The 18,803-nt window shown below is 44.3% G+C and overlaps 2 long non-coding RNA genes across 2 annotated transcripts in view; one reads left to right on the top strand and one right to left on the bottom strand.

Moving 5' to 3' along the window:
* The window catches only part of LOC307226641, a 441,096-nt gene that overhangs the window by 85,626 nt on the left and 336,667 nt on the right, over positions 1–18,803 (top strand). The window lies entirely within an intron of this gene.
* The window catches only part of LOC307226569, a 28,212-nt gene continuing 16,497 nt past the window's right edge, over positions 7,089–18,803 (bottom strand). Inside the window, exons 3-4 of the long non-coding RNA XR_013843500.1 lie at positions 13,070–13,277; positions 7,089–7,268 (exon numbers count right to left, since the gene is read on the bottom strand). This is a non-coding gene — a long non-coding RNA (uncharacterized lncRNA). The remainder of the gene's footprint in view (positions 7,269–13,069; positions 13,278–18,803) is intronic.

Raw genomic sequence — 18,803 nt, forward strand, 5'->3', positions numbered from 1 at the left:
CATTTGTTGTGAGACATTAACACACTCTTTATTATGTCAGTTGGTTATGTGAATGGGTCTGGCCCGTAGTGTGAAGGACAGCTATTCAGAGGGAAATGACTTTTAATCCTTTGCTATTGGAGGCCTGTGATAAGCCTGCTACCATGCTTGCAAACTAAGCAGGGCACAATAGGATATACTGCTGCGGGGCAAGCCAAGCATGAAGAGGTGACCATATACCTGCCTGATTGACAGACGGCAAACAGCAGTTGTGCACCTCTGCCTCCAAACCACTCCTCAGCCTTCCTCCTAAAGGCATACACTCTGGCTAAGAAGTACCAGCTGCCTTTTAATTTCCTTTCCTGATTAGTGCAGACTTTGTGTGAATCAACTGTTAAGTGAATTAGCACAATACATTTTCAGCTCAACAATGCAGCCCCAGTATCAAATCAAATATTGGCACAGGGTTGGGCGAGCAATCCGTAAATGGGAGAGAGGAGAATCAGCATTCTGCAGTGCTCAGGGCAAGCAACATATTATTAGTGCAGGTGGCAGCGGCAACACTGGGGTCTCTCTCATAATAGTTTGTCTGCGGAAAACTGTGAATCGTTTTCACATTGTTGCAAATGTCAGATGTCAGCCTCTCAATGTCATCTGCGCCTCTGCCATTGTTTTCAACAAGACCTGCTGTCGCCTCGGGGGGTTTAGGCTTCTCATTCCAAGAGAAGTCATCACAGGATGTGCTACTAGTCGCTTGCAGTTGGTAGAGAGAACTTTAAGGCATCACACGCATCCCTCAAAGTGAGCAACTTCAAATGTGCTCTGTGACTGAACTCAGCTGGACCTGGGCTTTTCTGCAGTAGGCAAGCGGTATCTGCTGCCTAAACTGATAGGCGTTATTCGGCTGCTGATTCCTTTTGCTCTTCTCCCGAGTGTCAGAAATGTTACGAGGTTGGTGGTCTCCAGGCACCTATCCATACAAGAGCTTTATGCTAGTGTGGCTCAAAATAGGAGGTGGTACTCAAAATTGTTCAGGGGCTGTACATCTTTTCACTATGCACTCACCTGTTTTGATCCCCCCAGTATAAAGATCTCAGGTGGCAAATGTCTGCCCAGAAACTGTGAAAGGCCCATTGTAATTTAGTTAGACAACACTGGACCAGATGTGTGGTCTGATTTAACGTATTATTATTATTATTATTATTATTATTATTATTATTATTAAAATTTGTATCGCCCTATACAAAATACATAATAAAAATAAAAACAACAACCCAATAGCTCCCCCCCAATTTTTTTTTAAAGGGCATAGGATATAAATCAGATCAACCAAAGGCCTGGTTAAAAAGGAACATTTTTGCCTGGTGCCTAAAGGTATATAATGAAGGCGCCAGGCAAATTTCCCTAGGGAGAGTATTCGACAGACAGGGAGCCACTGCAGAGAAGGCCCCTTCTCGTGTTGCCACCTCTTGATGAGGGGGCACACAAAGAAGGGCCTCAGAAGATGATCTCAGGGTCTGGGTAGGTTTATATGGAAAGAGGCGGTCCTTGAGGTATTGCGGTCCTGAGCCATTTAAGGCTTTATAGGTCAAAACCAGTACTTTCAATTGGGCTCGGAAACTCATTGGTAGCCAGTGCAGTCGGACCAGGATCAGTGTAACATGCTCAAACCGTCTTGCAACTTCTTTTATCCTCATACCCCTTTGAGGTAGGAGGCAGATGTGAGTTACACAAAATTCTTCATCAGACAAGATGGAAGGGTAACTAATCTTCCATGATATGAATCCAAGCTGAATTTTCAATGGTAAGAGCAAAATCTTAATCTACAACCAGGTTTTGTAGATGCAATTAACAGTCACCTAGGGATTGGTTTTAGCACGTGAGCCGTGATACACAAACAAAGGTTTCCCAGCCACAGAGTCTTCTCCATCTGTTTTCAAGGGAGAAAGCAGATCCGTGCTTACATTCCTTGGTGCATCTTTGATCCCTCTGCTCTACTGAAACCAAAGGGGCAAGTCACATGTGTAAGAGCTACATTCGTGTATAGCCTCTCTGGAAGGTGGGGAGAATTTCCCCTATTGCAGACCAGCCTAGATCCAGCAACCTTCGTATCTGTACTGGAACAGCCAGCATCATCAACAAGACTCCTGACAATCCATTTTGACTAAATTCCACGTCCCCTAATACGGGACCCCCCCCCCCAATGAAATAGCTGAAACTATATGAAAATTAATAAGAAATAACATTTGGTCATTAGTCCTCAAGCAGAGATCATTTGACTTGATGCCAATGTAGACTCTCAGAGAAAAGTCTCTACCTGGGTGTGGGGGAGAGAATGGAATCCAGATTCCGTGAAGAAAAAATGTTTCCAGTTTCCATGTAGCTTTAGGCCATTCTGCAATAAAATGTAACTGTTCAGAAAGCCTGCAATTTCTGGGTCTGGGAAGAGACTGCCATTTGATGGAGTGCAGAAGCCTCAATGAAGGACTGACTTCAACGTGCCTGTCATGTTAGATGTCTGAATTTTATGAGCACAGAAAAAAAGAGAAATAATTCAGCTATAAAAACAACATTTAAGTTACATTAAGGATATGATTTAAAACAACGAAAGAGAATGGTTAAGCATAAAAACCTGGATTGACACACAACAAGCTTTGCCTGGATTCTAATGCAAAAAGAGAAGGAGGAGAGGGAGATAGAGAAATTTTTAAAAAGTCAGTTAAGACTGTGCATGATTTTATTTTATTTTATTTTTAGTGGAATTGCCTCACTGGTAGTTTAGACTTTTCTTAATACTTTATGGTTAGGTAAGAAAATGTTTCTCTCATAAGGGCAGATTAAAGCTGATGCAGGTCAGAAATAATTATGGAGGCCTCTATCATTAATTTATTTGTGGAGATACATAGTTGTAAAGTCCTATTCCGTTAAATAGAGCATGTCCCCCCCTCCCCTCCCTTCCCTTTCATTTCATTTCATTTCATTTCATTTCTATACTTGTATCTAAACGTGTTCAGCAGCAACTAAGAATTCTCCAGGTATCCCTTTTTCAGTCACCCAAGCTTTATTCCAAATGCACAAGAGTTAATTGAAGAATACTGAAGTGGATTGAAATGCACTCTGTGGTTATTTTAACTGCCAGCAGATGGAACTATTGCACCCATTAATTTTGATAAATTCCTTTTTTGAGCACCAATATTTTAAAACCATTGAAGCAGAACTGGCTTGGAGAAGAGCTGCCATGCTAGCTTCCTAGCAGGCGGGTTGCTGTTGTTTACCAGAGTGGAAAGCGAAAGGGTCGAGCCAGCAGGGAGACCCACTGACATGCTGCAGACCCACTGGCAGGACAAATTCAGTGCTTGCCCCTCTCTATTCCCAAGAAGCAACAGCAACCCACTTGCCAGAAAGCTAGCATAGTGGCTCTACTCCTGCGTCACTTCTGCACTGAAGGAAGTGATGGGTTCAGCTCTGACTCCTCTCTTAGCACATGGCTTCCATAATACACCAGTATGAACTATCAAAAGAGGTTCATTCAACCCTAATACAAGATTTCGGGGGGGGGGGGGAATCTTGGACAATTTCATCTCCCCATATACGCACATAGTCCCATAACCTGATATTGCAGCGACCTGTCTCCTGAGCTTGCATTTCCTAGCAACTGGTATTCAGATGCCTACTGACAATGTGGGAAGAACATGGTCATTATGGCTAGTAGCTTATGTGCCATGACCGAGTACTGTGCAGCACAACTATGCTGGTAAGCAGGGTGTTGATGCCAGCAAACCTATGGAAGTGGAATAGAGAGCTAGCAACAGTGGCTAAAGCCACATTGTCAGAAATGGTGGGTGATCAGCTCCCCATGAACTTACAGGCACCATACCTGCTGATCAGCTGCCTTAGCTTTTCAGACCTTCCCTGCTATAGCATCTGAGCTCACCTGAAGTCCACTTTCGTTTCCCTTGGCTACTGCAACTTTTGGGGAAAAGGAGTAAGAGGAAGCCGCTGGCAAGCGGGCAAATATGTCTAGCCAGATATTAATGCACTCTTAGCTTTTTCTAAGGCACACAAAGAGTCTTGGTTGGTCAGGTGAAGGGTCCATTTGTTTCATCATTCACTTTCTCCGGGTTACCAATCAGGAGCCCAACTTCCTGATCCAGCGTGTGTCGGGACAGGGGGCAAATGGTGTTCACCTCTGAACATGGAAGCTTGTTTATTCATTTATCTGTTTACGTTACACCTGCATCCCAACTTTTCCTTCCTCTTGGTGAGTCTCCATTTTAGCCTTGCATCAACCCTGTGAGGTAGATTAGGCTAAGAGACAGTGACTGGCCCAAAGTCCCCCAGTCAGCTTCATGACTGAGTGGGGATTTACACATGGACCTCTCAGGTCCTAGTCCAGTCCTCTAATCACTGCACTACACAATTCTCTTCTATTCTGAATCTGCCTGACTACATCCAGATACACTACCCCCTTCTCAGCTTTCCCCTAAAGTTCCCAGTCATTTGATTCTAGTATTGGGCTGTGTTGTTATCTACTGCCTTGCTCCACGGGAAGTCTAGCCATGGGACCGAGTACAAGAAAGAAGTGAAAGAGGAAGGAGCAGCTCTTCCTTGCCAGAAAAAACATCAAGCGAGTCACTTTAGGAGTTCGATCCTCCTTTGTAGAGATCAAAGGAAGGAAAGGAGCTGCAAGGATGGAGCTTTTGGAAGGCTGATCAGGAAACAGAAACAGCCTCATGGTTAATTTGAGCAGAGGTTCATCAGAGATGAATGATGGGACAAGTTTTCAGTACTGGGGTTGGCTGGGACCCTTGAATATACATAATAAAGATAAAGAAGAGGGCACTTTTCAATACTTCTCAATGGCTGCTTCCTGCCTGTCCCATGAATCTGACGATGAGGCAAGAACTTCCAGGCCAGGGGAGTCTGCTTTATCAGTGCCACAACAATTGGCATGGTTCCTCCTTCTTGCACCCAGCCCTGAACTTTGGGTACCATTAATAAACCGAAAGCTCCTTAAAGTCTATCCCCCTTCCACTTTGGTTAGGAACTGGCTACACTCTAGAGTTCCTGATCCCAGCTTAGCTTGAAATCACAGCCAAACAGCTAGTCAGGGCTGCTAACTTTATGCTTCACTTTTGGCAGGAACTCCCATGTGAAACTGATTCCAGTGGAGCTCACATTTGGGTGCCAAATTAAAAAGGCAACAGATACAAGCCCTACTTGGAAAGGAAGCCTTGGGAGCACATTTTAAGGCTGCCAAATTTTTGTCTTATCATTGGTAATGTCAGGTGGGTGGTCATGGCTGGGGGAAAAAGCCACGTGGGAAAAATAAGGACCATGGTGGGGTCTAATGAGGCCCGTGGGCCAGAAAGACTCCATCACTGCACTAAGATGCTAAGGTTGCCTTTGACTCTCAAGAACTAACAACAATTATAATACAATTATAACACCTCCTGGTTTCTTATTATCCAGTGGGACATACATTTAACCACATGGAGTGATACGTGGCTCCCCACAAACACCGCATTAAGAGGCAGCCCAAGGGGAGCTGTCAGGGGCCTGGAATTGTGGGACTGCTTGGGAAAAGATGAAAGTTAGGATCTCCTTCTCTTGGACCACAAATTTATTTAAAAGGGGGACATGGCTTTTCCAATCACATGTACATAGTAATGTGTAAGGCTTCGGGGACTTGGCCTCCCCCTACCCGACTGTAGATGAGCAGGACAAAGCAAAAAGAGTCACTTATGATTAAAGAGTCTTTAATGATCACAGAAAAAGAACAAAACAACCATTCTCGGAATGAAGGTGTTCCTAATTAAGGTTTCCACCCACTTCCGCCCTAGTCACTTTTGCTGCTTGCAACCTGATCTTGCAACCACTGTGCTTTTTGTGTAGCCATAACAACAACAACAACAACAACAACAACAATTTATTTGTACCCCCATCTGGCTGGGTTTCCCCAGCCACTCTGGGCGGTTTCCACAGAAACCAAAAAGACACTAAAATTTCACACATTAAAAACTTCCCTGAACAGGGCTGCCTTAAGATGTCTTCTGAATGTCAGGTAGTTGTTTATCTGATGGGAGGGCGTTCCACAGGGTGGGCGCCACTACTGAGAAGCCCTCTGCCTGGTTCCCTGTAGCTTTGCTTCTTGCAATGAGGGAACCGCCAGAAGGCCCTCAGCACTGGACCTCAGCATCCGGGCAGAACGATGGGGGTGGAGACGCTCTACATCTGCTCTACATGACCTTGGACTGATAGGCTGGACTCTTTCAATCGAGAGAAAGAATCTGTTAGCTCTCTCACTTCCATGTCTTCTTCACTTTGCTGTTCACCCCCCAGTTCTTCCCAACTTTTGTCTTCAGAACTATGCCCCTCTGCAAACCACTGTTCCAAATCTATACTGCTCCACTGCTCCTGGGGAGCTTCAGGATCCTGGTTAGGGGCAGGGAGAGGGAGAGGGGGAGGCTCCCACCATTCCTCATCAGAGCAGTACTCCTCAGCCTGGTATCTGACATAATGAGACATTTGAAACAATTTACTTTTGGGGGGGGGGGTATTCCAGATAATTTCTAGTTTGTTTTTAATTTTCACAGCCTCAGCTTTCCATCCGTGCATAGGTTCAAAAGCCAGCGGTTTGTCTTTTAACAAATGAAACTCAAGTCAGATGGGTAAGTGTTGCAAAGTACTATGGCCTATGATTTCATTTTTTCTTTCCACATTGCACATACCCGTCCATAACACCATGTGTGTAACAGGAGACACAGAGCCCCTCATTCCACAGATACTCAAGTGAGCTCACCTTTCGGTATGTTTACCCGGGTTCTGATTATAATTACACTGACTGACTCTCCAGTTAGGAAGACTGAAGTAAAAGAGCTTGATTGACTTGCATACAAGTGAAACATACCGCCCATCCCATCCTGATAATCTCCGAAAGGGTTCCTCCCCAATCATCAAGGCTGTTTATTATCATTACAAGTTTTCTGCCATACAATTGCTTAGTTAAAAAGAGAAAGTACAGAGTGAGGGGGGGGAGAGAGAGAGAATAGAGTAACTTTTCAAAAGGAAAGAAAATGTCAGTGGTTTGTTTTTCCAATATGTACGTTTCAGCAACATAATGTACTGCAGAGTTGATGCTACAGATGGTTGCGGGGAACCAGAAATGTTTCCAAGAGGCAGGGAAGGATGTACTTTTTATATCTCTTACCCAGGGCTAATGCTTTTCCAGGAGCTTTTCAGGACTGATTAAAGTGGAGTTCCATTGCCTCTTGACGACTTCTTTAAACCTGAAAGAAGGAGCCACAGGGGCCATGCTAATTGTGATAAATGCATACTAATTAAGTGCTGGAAGTTGCATTCACGGTTCCAAAAGGGTTTCTTTAAGGAAAAGAAAGAAAGAAAAGAAAAGAAAACACTTGCCGTAAGTGTTAAACCCATTCGGGTAAACAAGAACCCTTCTCCATAGGTCAGAAGGCACACAGGGCCACAAACACGGGCTCCGTCTCTCCCTTCTCTTTGCTCAGGTAGGTATCTGTTTTCATTTCTTAAAGCATCCCAGTTAATTATGGCACATGTTTCAATTAGTGTTCCAGCCCTGTGATCAATGACCCACATGCCTTTGAGAAACAGGCAAGACGCACAGCAGGATTCCTCCAGGAACGAGTTCATGACAAAACTGTGTTTAGGTTCCAAAGGGTTAATCCCTTCAGATGTGTAATTTAATACATCATAACTGCTGAAAATTGGAGTCCGCATAATTTATTTTCTTTGGTCTGGGCACATTTGCCTGTTTGGCTGTGGTCTGACTTCAGAGAGACACACCTAAATCTCTCAAGGGTCCCATGTGGCCCGTGTCAGTTGTACAGCAAGCCTGTGGTACTTGGACGGCGCCCAAGGATTAGGTGTTCCTGTGAAGGGTTTTGGTTTTTTTTTAATTTTGGCTCTACAAAAGCACAAGGATGTCATGGGAATAAGCTGCGCTCCTTTCCCCCCTGCTCTCCCTTGAAGGCCACATATCAACGGGGTATCTAACCACTCAGAGCCAGGCTTTGCACAAAGGTATACATTAAAATAAATAGAACATGTAAGCAGAACAGAACAGAAGAGGGAAGGCGGCTTGGCTAAATGGAGACAGGAAACAATTGCTTCATTGTGTGAGGAGTTAAGAGCATGGAATTGCAGAGTGTAGCTCCATCTACAGGAACATTTGCAAAACGTACGCTCTGGCTGCAAGAAAAGCGGAGGGAATCTAACACGGAAACTTCCCCCCTCCTGATTTTTTTTTGCTGTTTTTTTTCTTTAAAAATAAAAATATTTCTCTCTTTCCTCCTGATTCTATCCTTTTTGTGTCTCCCCACACACCTTTCCCCACATTAAAAAACCATGAATACTGAGGAAACGTATTGGTGTTAGGTGTCTAGGAAGCATTTTGTACTTCTTAAATACCTCCTGTTGCTTATTGCAATTCCTTATCCCCCCCCCATTTCAAAATTCATTTTCCTGAATCTGTGGCCCTCATGGGGTGGCAGAAAATGTTCCCATATTCAGTCCATAGTTGGAGGAGAGAGTTCGGGCCCTTCCAGCATGGCTATGACATTTGTTTGGCTCTACAATGTGCTCCTCAAACAGCCTGAGGAAAGAAAAGGAAAAAAAAACCAAGAACAACACAACTTTTGCTTTTCACATGGCTTCTGCCTTTAAGAGTTAGAGCAGCTAGCAAAGCCACCCTTCCTTTGCTGTGCTGGTTTTAGTGTAAAACTCTTGCATCTGCTCCTAGCCAGACGTCACGCTTTGCCTGTAGAGGCTGTGTGTTTTCAAAGAAAAGGCTTGGGTCACAAGGGAGAGCGAGATAGCTCTGGGGACGAGTAACGGGATCTGAAGCCTTTCACCTCGAAGCCATTAGCTTGAAACTTTGCCAAGGTTCCTGCTGGGCTGAAGTGGGAGCTGCTTGGATCTCACAGAAGAGGAGAGTAACAGGGCCTCAGGTCGAAGTTGCGGCTTTGCAACAGCTGCTTCGGCAGCTTTCACTAGGTGACATGTGTGCTGGCAACTTCATTCCTGGCCCTGCTAGATTGACTGCACCAAAATGGTTGCATTGACAGTTCTCTACCTCTTCCCCCATTCCCACCGCACACTGAAAATCCAGCTACACACACAAAAACACACACACACCAGTGCAAATTCATTCAGAGTATAAATTCAGGAGTTTGGAAATTTGGGAATGGGAAAGGGAAGGGGGAAATGAAAGGGTTCTGGGTTTAGAAGCAAGTTCCACTATATACAGCGGTGCTTCCTAAGTGAGTGTGTTTAGGATTGCAGTCTAAAAAAAAATCCATCCATTTTGCAACTGGGATGGAAATGAAATGTGTCGGGGCAAAATCCGATTCAGTTTTCACTTAAGGGCAAGTCTACCTAATGCACATTTTCTGCAACAGCACATGAACTGAAAAAACCACAGCTGCACTTTGAAACTTTGAATTTTGAGATGTAGTTCTTCATCCAAGTAATGTGTAGCAAAAAAAGAATGCAGAAACTAGGTTAAAGTGGATTACTGTATTTTTCGTCCCATAGGACGCTCCGTCCCATAGGACGCACCTAGTTTTTTTGGGGGGAAATAAAGGAAATTTTTTCCCCTTTATTCCCCCCAAAAAAAACCAGGTCGGGGAAACCAAACCAGGTCGGGGATCAGCGGGATGGTGGTGCTGCGCCTCCCCGCTGTCCCCCGAGCTTGTGGGGCTGGCCGATGTCTGCCCGAAGCGCGGGGTGCTCTGCTTCAGCGCGCCCCGCGCTCCGTGCAGCAGGCTGTTATCCGCAGGGCTCCCCAGGCTGCAGATGTCTGCCCGGCGCGCGGGGCGCTCTGCTTCAGCGCGCCCGCGCGCCGAACAGCAGGCTGCTATCCGCAGCCTAGGGAGCCCTGCGGAAACTCCCGCGGGCTCCCCAGGCTTGCTGATAGCTTCCTGAAGCCTGGAGAGCGAGAGGGGTCGGTGCGCACCGACCCCTCTCACTCTCCAAGCTTCAGCAAAAGCCTGTATTCGCCCCATAGGATGCACACAGATTTCCCCTTCATTTTTGGAGGGGAAATAGTGCGTCCTATAGGGCAAAAAATACGGTATGTTAGGAAATATTGCTTTAAAGAAAGGTGTATTATATATGTGCGCGCGCACACACACACACACACAAAAAAAAAATCAGGATATTAGAATTCACTCTAAAATGTTGATTAATGTTCATGAGGTCTTCATTAAAAATGCACACACACAATATGGTACAAAAATGTGGGAACTAAATTTAAGACTGGAAAAATGGGAAGCTAAGAAATACTGAAGTTGACAGATCCGGCCATCCCTAGCTGTGTGATAATATACCTTCCTGCAATCATTTCCCATATTTGCTAGTCCTTGCTGCCCGGGCACTGTACGCTAGAAGGTGGGTTCAGAGGATCTGTGATGATTGCACAGAGCAGATGTTAGTCTTCTCAGATCTATTTCTCTCTGTCTCTGTCTCTGTCTCTCTCATATTTCACTTTCATAAATATGTATTTTCCAATTCCAGTAACATTGCTTCATTGCCATGTAGGTGATCATAACCTGGCGCCCTCCTTTAAACTACAGCTTCCACCATGCCTAACTGCTAGCCATGACAGTTGGGACCATAGGACCCAACTCCTAGAGGCTGAGAGGGCTTCACCCTCCCATAAATTGGGGGCCCCTTAAAGTTGATGGGCATTGCTATTCAAATGGTGTGTGTGCACTGCATCATGTGATTGATTATGCAGGGTGGGGCTTACCTGCTCTCCCCCCAATATTTTGTTCAGGTTGGCACCCCTGGCTGATGGGAGTTTGAGTTTCTGTTTTATTTTATCCTTGTTTTAATGTATGTTATTTATTGTTGTAAGTCACTCTAAATTAATTTTGTTTTAAAAAGCAACTAACAAGTTTAAATAATAATAGTCCAAAACATTTGGAGCATTGCAGGTTGGTATAGCCTGCATGAGACTTAGGTAAGAAATATTCTCTTCCCTCTCCATTGAATCACTTGGAATTGAATGACCTGAGAATGCAAGTTCAAGCAATTGTATTTTTAAGAGCCACATAAACTTGCCCCAGTATCAGAAAAACAAAAAGGCCCACATTACTGGTGGATTGATCCAAGGCATAACCAGTTTCTTTTACCCCAGACAGGCAGCTGTAACTGCAGTCCTTGCTTCAAGAAAAAGTTTTTGTCCTGTGATTATTATTACCTAGTTTACAAAGACTGTTATCAAGAAAGCTCTCTAAATTGGAATTAGCTAGTGATCCAAGTCTCTGAAGCCCAGGGACTGGAAGGGAAGATTTCTTAATTACACCAGCAGGGGCTTGATTTCTGTTCCTAATAGAGCTGGCTAATGTTGTTGAATATTGGTGGTGCACAAGCATCTTTTGCAAGGGCACCATGTGCTAACCTCTGCTTTACCAGCAGACAAAATCCCTGTTCAGAAGCTGTGTTAAACATGTGCCAAATCAGTGTACCTGTTTGTTTACTTACATGCACAGTGGGGAATTCAACATGGGTGCATGTACAATCCACTTAATTCTACACGCTTACATAAGAACATTCATGGGTGCTTTCCTCAGTCAGTTTCACAGCAGAGGGGAGGTAAAAAAGTGGCAAGCAGGAGATGCTACAAAATATTATTGCAGAAGGAACTCTGAGAGCCACTAATTAGATTCCATTCAAAAACAGCTTTAGTAGATTTGGGCTTCTTGCTGTTGGTCATATTGGGATTCCAATAACTTTTAAAAAGACAACAAGTATGCAGCACATCTTCAGTTGAAAGTCTTCAAATGATAATATGTTATATCACCTACTCAATAGCTCAGAAAGACAAGTGGATCAAAGGAAAAGGCTGTGCTTCTGCAGAGTTTAGGGCTTTGGGATAGGATAAGAACAGTGTTAGAAACTGAGATATGAAAGCTAGGAGCTAAATGGCACCTTAAACTTAGGCTATGGGTGCAACAACGGAATGGCTAGGCGTGTTTTTTGTATAACAAGAATACAAAGCTGAAAATGAATGAACTGAGGCTAAAATATAATGTTCATTTTTCACATGGTCTAGTCCTTCCCCTGCCCACTCCTCTAATTTTCTTAAGATGGTCTCTTCTCTGGTCTTCAGAGAGTAGCTGGAAGTGGGGAGGCAGAAAAAGGTCCTCCTTTCCTTCCACTCTGCAGTTTTAATCTGAAAACCTAGGCACAGTAATGTGCCCAGAGCTCAGAAACTGCTCGTGCTAATGAAATTCCCTATTGCAAAATGTGTCTAGAACAATGGGAATTTCGAACACTGGATGAGAATAACCACTCCAAAAGTATTGGCTAGCATTGTGAAATATAGAATATTTGGGGATGGACCCAGAGGTGTACTTATGGGTTTGTGAAACGGGCACAAAAGAAATCACCTATCAGACAATGGAGTATATGACAGATGTGTGTGGCACCTTCTTCTTCTGGAGAAGCTTCCCATTATCTTTTTTGCCCTTCCTCCTTGCCTCACCCTCACTCAGGATGCTTTGAGTACCTGGGTCACATAACATGTAGTAATTTTTACTGTGGCTATTGCAGTAAAGTGATTTGGGGGGGGGGGGGAGCGCCAATACAGCCAATTGCCAGGAGTTTCAATACATCTGTTTGCCAAGGGTGCAAGGGACTGTGGCTCCTGCTTTGCATGGAAAAGTCCCAGATTCAGTCCCTGACATCTCCCAGGTAGGTCTGTGAAAGCTGTCATTGCTCCCCCACAAAAAAAAAAAAACCCGGAGAGTTGTCGTCTGTCTATATAGACTTAACTAAATGAACGGACTCCTGCCAACCTAGCAGTTCGAAAGCACGACAAAGTGCAAGTAGATAAATAGGTACCGCTCTGGCGGGAAGGTAAACAGAGTTTCCATGCACTATTCTGGTTCGCTATACGCCGGCTCCCTCAGCCAATAAAGTGAGATGAGCGCCGCAACCCCAGAGTCGGTCATGACTGGACCTAATGGTCAGGGGTCCCTTTACCTTTACCTAAATGAACTGAAGCAGAAGGACCAATGGTCCATCTCAGAATAAGGCTACCTACCTATTTATCGGCTCTTCAGTCACTCCAGGCATGCACAGTGAGGGCTGAGTGTGAGCTCCACTATTGGCAGGCACACATATAAAACATCCTTGAGGATCCTCCTCAAACTGTGCTATCAATTGCCTCTGTGCTTTTCCAGAAGCCAGGAAGAAGTGACAATGGAAGCCTCCTCCAACATCAGTACCAAGGCCACTGCTTCTTTATTGGTCTGAAAGATAGGAAGAAAACCAACTAGAGCACATCATGATACTCTGAATGTACAGTGAGGAAAACGGATAGGAAGTATTTATCATTCTCATAATACTTGAGCCTGGAGTTAACCAATGATGCTTTACAGGGATGGAATCAGGCAGCATTTCTTCGCGTGGCGCAAAACTATACTGTGGAATTCACTTCCCCCAAGAGATAGTGAGGGCCACCACTGTAGTCAGTTCTAAAGGGGAATTAGACACATTCCTGGAAGATAGGGCTATCAGGGCTACTAGTCTTCATGGTGACTCCATGCTGTCTCCAGAATTAGAGGCAAGATAATATCAGTTTCTGGGGAGCCTGATCAGGAAACTCCTCTCGCCAATGAGATAGGCTTTTGGGCATCCCACAGGCATCTGATTACCCACTGTGAGAACAGAATGCTGGACTAGATTGGCATTTGATCTGCTCCAACACAGTTCTTCTTTTCTAAAGGACAAGAATAGGGGAAGGATGTTTGAAACAGTTAGCAGTGCTCTGAAAGCATCTAAATGGGATATGAAAATAACTTGCCCAGTAGTGTCTCTCTCTCTCTCTCTCTCTCTCTCTCTCTCTCGGAACTAACCTCCATCCCCTTCCCACCAAGCAGTCAGATTTCACCTACTTCAACACAACCATCACAGTGGTACCCTTGTTTCTTCCCTATCAATTTCATTCTTCAAATGTTTAGCAGCCTCAAGCTGTTCTGTGTCTTTGTCACGTGCTTTGTCTTTGGGGGAATTCTAATTAAAATACCCTCTCCGAATACCTTATGTTAGGAGTGTTTTGTTTTCACTTTAGCCTGCTGAGTTCTCTTGCACCAACATAAAGTCCCTTCTTCTGAAAGGCCTTGGCTTTATAGCATGTGACTTCCCACCAGATCAAAACAGAAGCAACTCTTCTCAAAGACCTTCAAAGCTGCTTCAGTATATTCCCTGCCTGGAGTAATAAGAGCTGTAAAGTTCATCTGCTTCCTTAATTTATTTGCTCAGCTACCTCCCTTCTCCCTTCTCTGCTACAGCACACATTTGCAAACTGTCCCTTTGCTAAGCTCTCATCCAAGGAGGAGGAATTTGTCTTCGAAATAAAATGTGTCCATCTCATCTTGAAATATATTCTTTTGATACTTGATCACCGGGGACTTAATCCCAGAAAAAATCCCATTGACTTCAATAGTCTTTGGATCAACCCCCTAAATTGTCATAAGAAGACCCTGCCTCCTGTATTATGTGTAATGTGCAGCTTATAGCTCAATGCAAGAGATATTTTTTTTAAAAAAAAAATACTTAGCATTGGAATCCTGATTTCTTTTTGACACAGAGAAAGAAATAGCTAGAGATTAAACTTCCATCTCCAACCCCTTGAGATGCTCTAATAAGCTAATCTAGTCAGTAAGATATTGCAAAAAATAATAATAACGCAGCAACACACATCTGTAGCTGCAGTTTAATGGCATGAGTAAGGAGAGAGCCTAGTTGGCCTATTAGTTTATCTTCTTAAGGCTCTTGGACACAATTCCCAACGTTCTGGGTTCAGTCCCTAAGTAGGTCAACATATCTCCCCCTCATTTCCCCTCCTCTACTAACCACATCAATAAAAGAGACATTTCAACAGAAATGTAAAGTTTACTTATTTAAGAAGATACTTTTTTAAACATGAGAGATTGGTCCAACATTGTAGTATGGTGTAACCAATGCACTCTAGAGTATGTCTTGTATTTTAGAATGTTGTGGGTAGATGTCATGCCTCAAAATCTAGAAAATGCTTTGGGAGTAGGGAAATTCCTTTATCTGAGAAAGAAGACACTAATTTGCACAAATCTATATTCCTGAATGATGATAAGGATCCAGGGTGGGGAAGAAATGTCACTGTACAGCCAAATTTCATTGACACAGAGCATTCTCATAAAGGCAAATCACGTTAGGGGTAGGAAACATGGCCGATTTGAAGGAAAGGCACAACTTTTGTGTTCTGTTCTGGGATCTTCTAGATCAAATAAAGATGAAAGATTAACAAGTGGTATCAGGAGCATAGCAAAGAATGATCACTGCCATGATTATCATAAATAAGTGTTAAAAAATGGGCAAAGTGAGCATGAGATCTTGCAATATTCCAATTTTGAACTATAGTCCTGTTATGATGTTCTCTCTTGTTGCTTGTTATGACCTTTCTTCCTAGGTGAGATTTTCACAGTCTACACTGATAACCGGGACTCTTGTGGCTCCGTATAAGACATTATCTTTGCTCCTATATACCTACCTCCCATTATTTTGAACAGGTTGTTGCATTTTTTCCCATTGGTTTTGGAAAGGCAATCTGTGTTAGGAATAAATAGACATGATAACATGTGCCTGATTGCAATTTCCTCCCAAGCCATTGCACTCGCTGAGATTTACTTTGCATTCAAGGTTGAAATGATTGCTGTAACTGGGACTGAGAAGGAAGATTAACCTGTGCCAGATTAACCTGGGGATTTTCACCCTTCTCCTGCAACTTGTGGCTTGGCTCACTTTCTAGGGTCATCTAGATTCATCTGTAAATGTGTGCCCTCTTTAGAGTACAGCACATTGGCCACCATGCCTGCTTTAGGCTGGATAATGAGGTTTAATTGGGGTCTGATGGTTCTGTAGAGGATTCTGCCCTTGGGGCTTTGACTATTTCCTGTGCTTCCATTATACTGAAGAAGCGTGGTGCAATTGCTGCTGACCCATGCATATCTCTAGAGCTCCATTTTTTATTTTTGTTAAAAGGGCAAAGGAATGCAGGTTCATTATATGCTTACCTAGCTAAGCTGATGCACCAAAAGCCAAACGTTCTTTCTTGGAGAACTAGGTTCCCCGCCCCCCGCCCCCCTCTCCCCTGGTCTTTGGTAACTTTTCTGCCAAAACCCAACTGTAACAACAAAAGTTTATAAACAATGAAAATTCCAGCTGCTTGACATCAGCGATGTGAAGCTTTCACTTCACACAGATACAAATATTTACCCTGAGCTCTGGCAAAGCTTGCCTTGCCCATGTCACCCTTAATCATACATTTCTCTTTGATTGAGTTATGCTTTCCAGTACGTGATTTGATCTGGTTTACTTTTTAACACATCCCAGAGGCTTCGTCAAAATCAACTCTGTGCAGGCCATGTCATTTGGTAGCTGCCAAACATGCTACTCAGAAGGACGTTGGCAAAGGGGAAGAAACAGGACAACCCCCCCCCCCCCCGCCCCTCTTGCAAACACACAGACACCACTTAATTGCTCTAATAGATGTATTTCTTCTTCTTCTTTTCACTGCTGTTGTAAAGCAGCGAGAAAAGAATATAGGCAGGCCTGTTCAGGGCCTGCATCTTGAGCCACTTTGCAATTAAATTAGGATCCTGGTCCAGCTCATCTCACATGTGTAGCTTCATACATGCATTCCTTCCACACAAACATCTATAGGGATACTGAAGCTGTCTTATAGAGAGTCAGATTCGGTTCACGTAGCTTAGTATTGTCTACAGGGAATGACAGCAGCTCTCCATCATCTGGAACAGTCTCTCTGAACCCTACCTGGAGATGCCTGTGGTTGAGCCTGGGACATTCTGTGTGCAAAGGAGATGTTCTGCAGCCCTTCTCCATAACTTCTAATCCATCACATAATAAGAACAAGTGCATCATCTCCACCCCCTGCATCCCTCTGCAGGAAGGGCCGCTTTTCTACTCATGTAGGCTCGCTGCATGATTTGACCTCCTGAGCTTTCAGGATTCTCCGTGAGAAGAAAGACCAAGTTCCCTGTTGCAGAGATCTGCCTCCAACTCACAGAGGCTGATGAGGATGGCAGTGGAGGTCAGAGCAAGAACATTTATTCCCCTCCCCATGCACTTCTATGAGAATAGACTGCCCACAGAAGGCTGGAGTGCTTCTTGAGAACTACAAACTCTCGGAATGCATCTGAATTTCCTAAAAATGTGGGGAGGAAAGAGGGATCCTGCCCAGTGGACCCACTCTCAGATCTCCTTTGCCAGATGGCCCTTCCCACAGCCTTCACATGTTCAGTAGCTGGTGTGAAAGGAACCTCTATGTATGCATGGCTGGTACTATTTTTCTAGAAAAAGAGTTGCTGAAGCTCACCATGAACATCTCCCTTGTTCTCTTAGAATGGCAATGGTGTCTACCTGAGAGGTGCCAGAACTAAGCTGCAGTGAGCTCTGGCTGGGGTGGGGGAAAGCCCTGTGCATGGCTGTCCAAAGTCAGATCATTGCTTCACCTACTGCCTATATTGATAGGCAGCAGCTCTCTTGACGTTTCAGAGAAGGGGTCTTCCCAGCCGTATGCCAGGGATGGATTCTTTTGCATGCAAATTGGTGCTCTTCCACTGTCTGGTCCTTCTAGTCCAGCACTTGCTATTCTCAACTCCTGGGTGTAATTCTCCGGGGTCTCAGGCACAGCAGCATTTCCCAAACCTGCTTTCCCAAATCTTTTTCAGCTGGAAATGCTGACAAGTGAAGTTGGGGCCTTCTGTATGCCAAGCAGTTGCCCTACAGCTGATCTACGGTCCCTTCCTACATAGAGCCACCTCAGACACGATGCATTCTTCTGTTGATGCTGAGCAGATGTGCTGCTCCTGAATGGGATGTTGCCAGAGCACCACGTGCCGGATGGAGAAGAACAGAATCTATTAACAAAACAGATATCATGCTGGTGGCGCTGTGGTCTAAACCACTGAGCCTCTTGGGCTTACCGATCAGAAGGTCAGCGGTTCAAATTCCCGTGAAGGGGTGAGCTCCAGTTGCTCTGTCCCAGCTCCTGCCAACCTAGCGGTTCGAAAGAACACCCAAAAAATTGCAAGTAGATAAATAGGTACTGCTCTGGCGGGAAGGCAAATGGCATTTCCTTGTACTGCTCTGCTTTCAGTGTTCCATTGCACCAGAAGCGGCTTAGTCATGCTGGCCACATGACCCAGAAAAACTATCTGCGGACAAACAGCTGCTCCCTCAGCCAGTAAAGTGAGATGAGCACCGCAACCCCAGAGTCGTCTGCGATTGGACTTAACTGTCAGGGGTCCTTTACCTTTACCTTTTTAATTGACATCACATTGAGTGACATTCAAACGCTCTGCGAAAAGTACTAATGTATTATAGCAATATCCTTGTAGGAATGCTATGATTATTATTTTTTAAGTCAGTTGCTTTTCCAATGCAAACCTAGGTAAATAGTTAAGGACAAAAATTAGTCATTACTTTTGCTTATGCATATTACCTGGATTTGAAAGGCTTGCTTACACCCCATGACAGTCTCTGTATGCAATTGCAATTCAAGAGATTGCTGGTAACGGGCAAAATCCAGACAAACCTGAGATTAATCACCAACAGCCACCATAATTTAAAGGGCCTTGGAAACGGCATCCCCAGCTGGTCATTTAGACGCAAGGCGCCTCCCACACAAAGCTGGCTTCGATAAACAGATGGGCTTGGCTTCATGCCCTAAGGGTCAATAAACTCGGACTCAGAGGACCCATGGGAATTCATACACG

The sequence above is a fragment of the Podarcis cretensis genome (genome assembly GCF_951804945.1).
Source record: "Podarcis cretensis genome assembly, chromosome: 1".
Classification (NCBI taxonomy): Eukaryota; Metazoa; Chordata; class Lepidosauria; order Squamata; family Lacertidae; genus Podarcis; species Podarcis cretensis.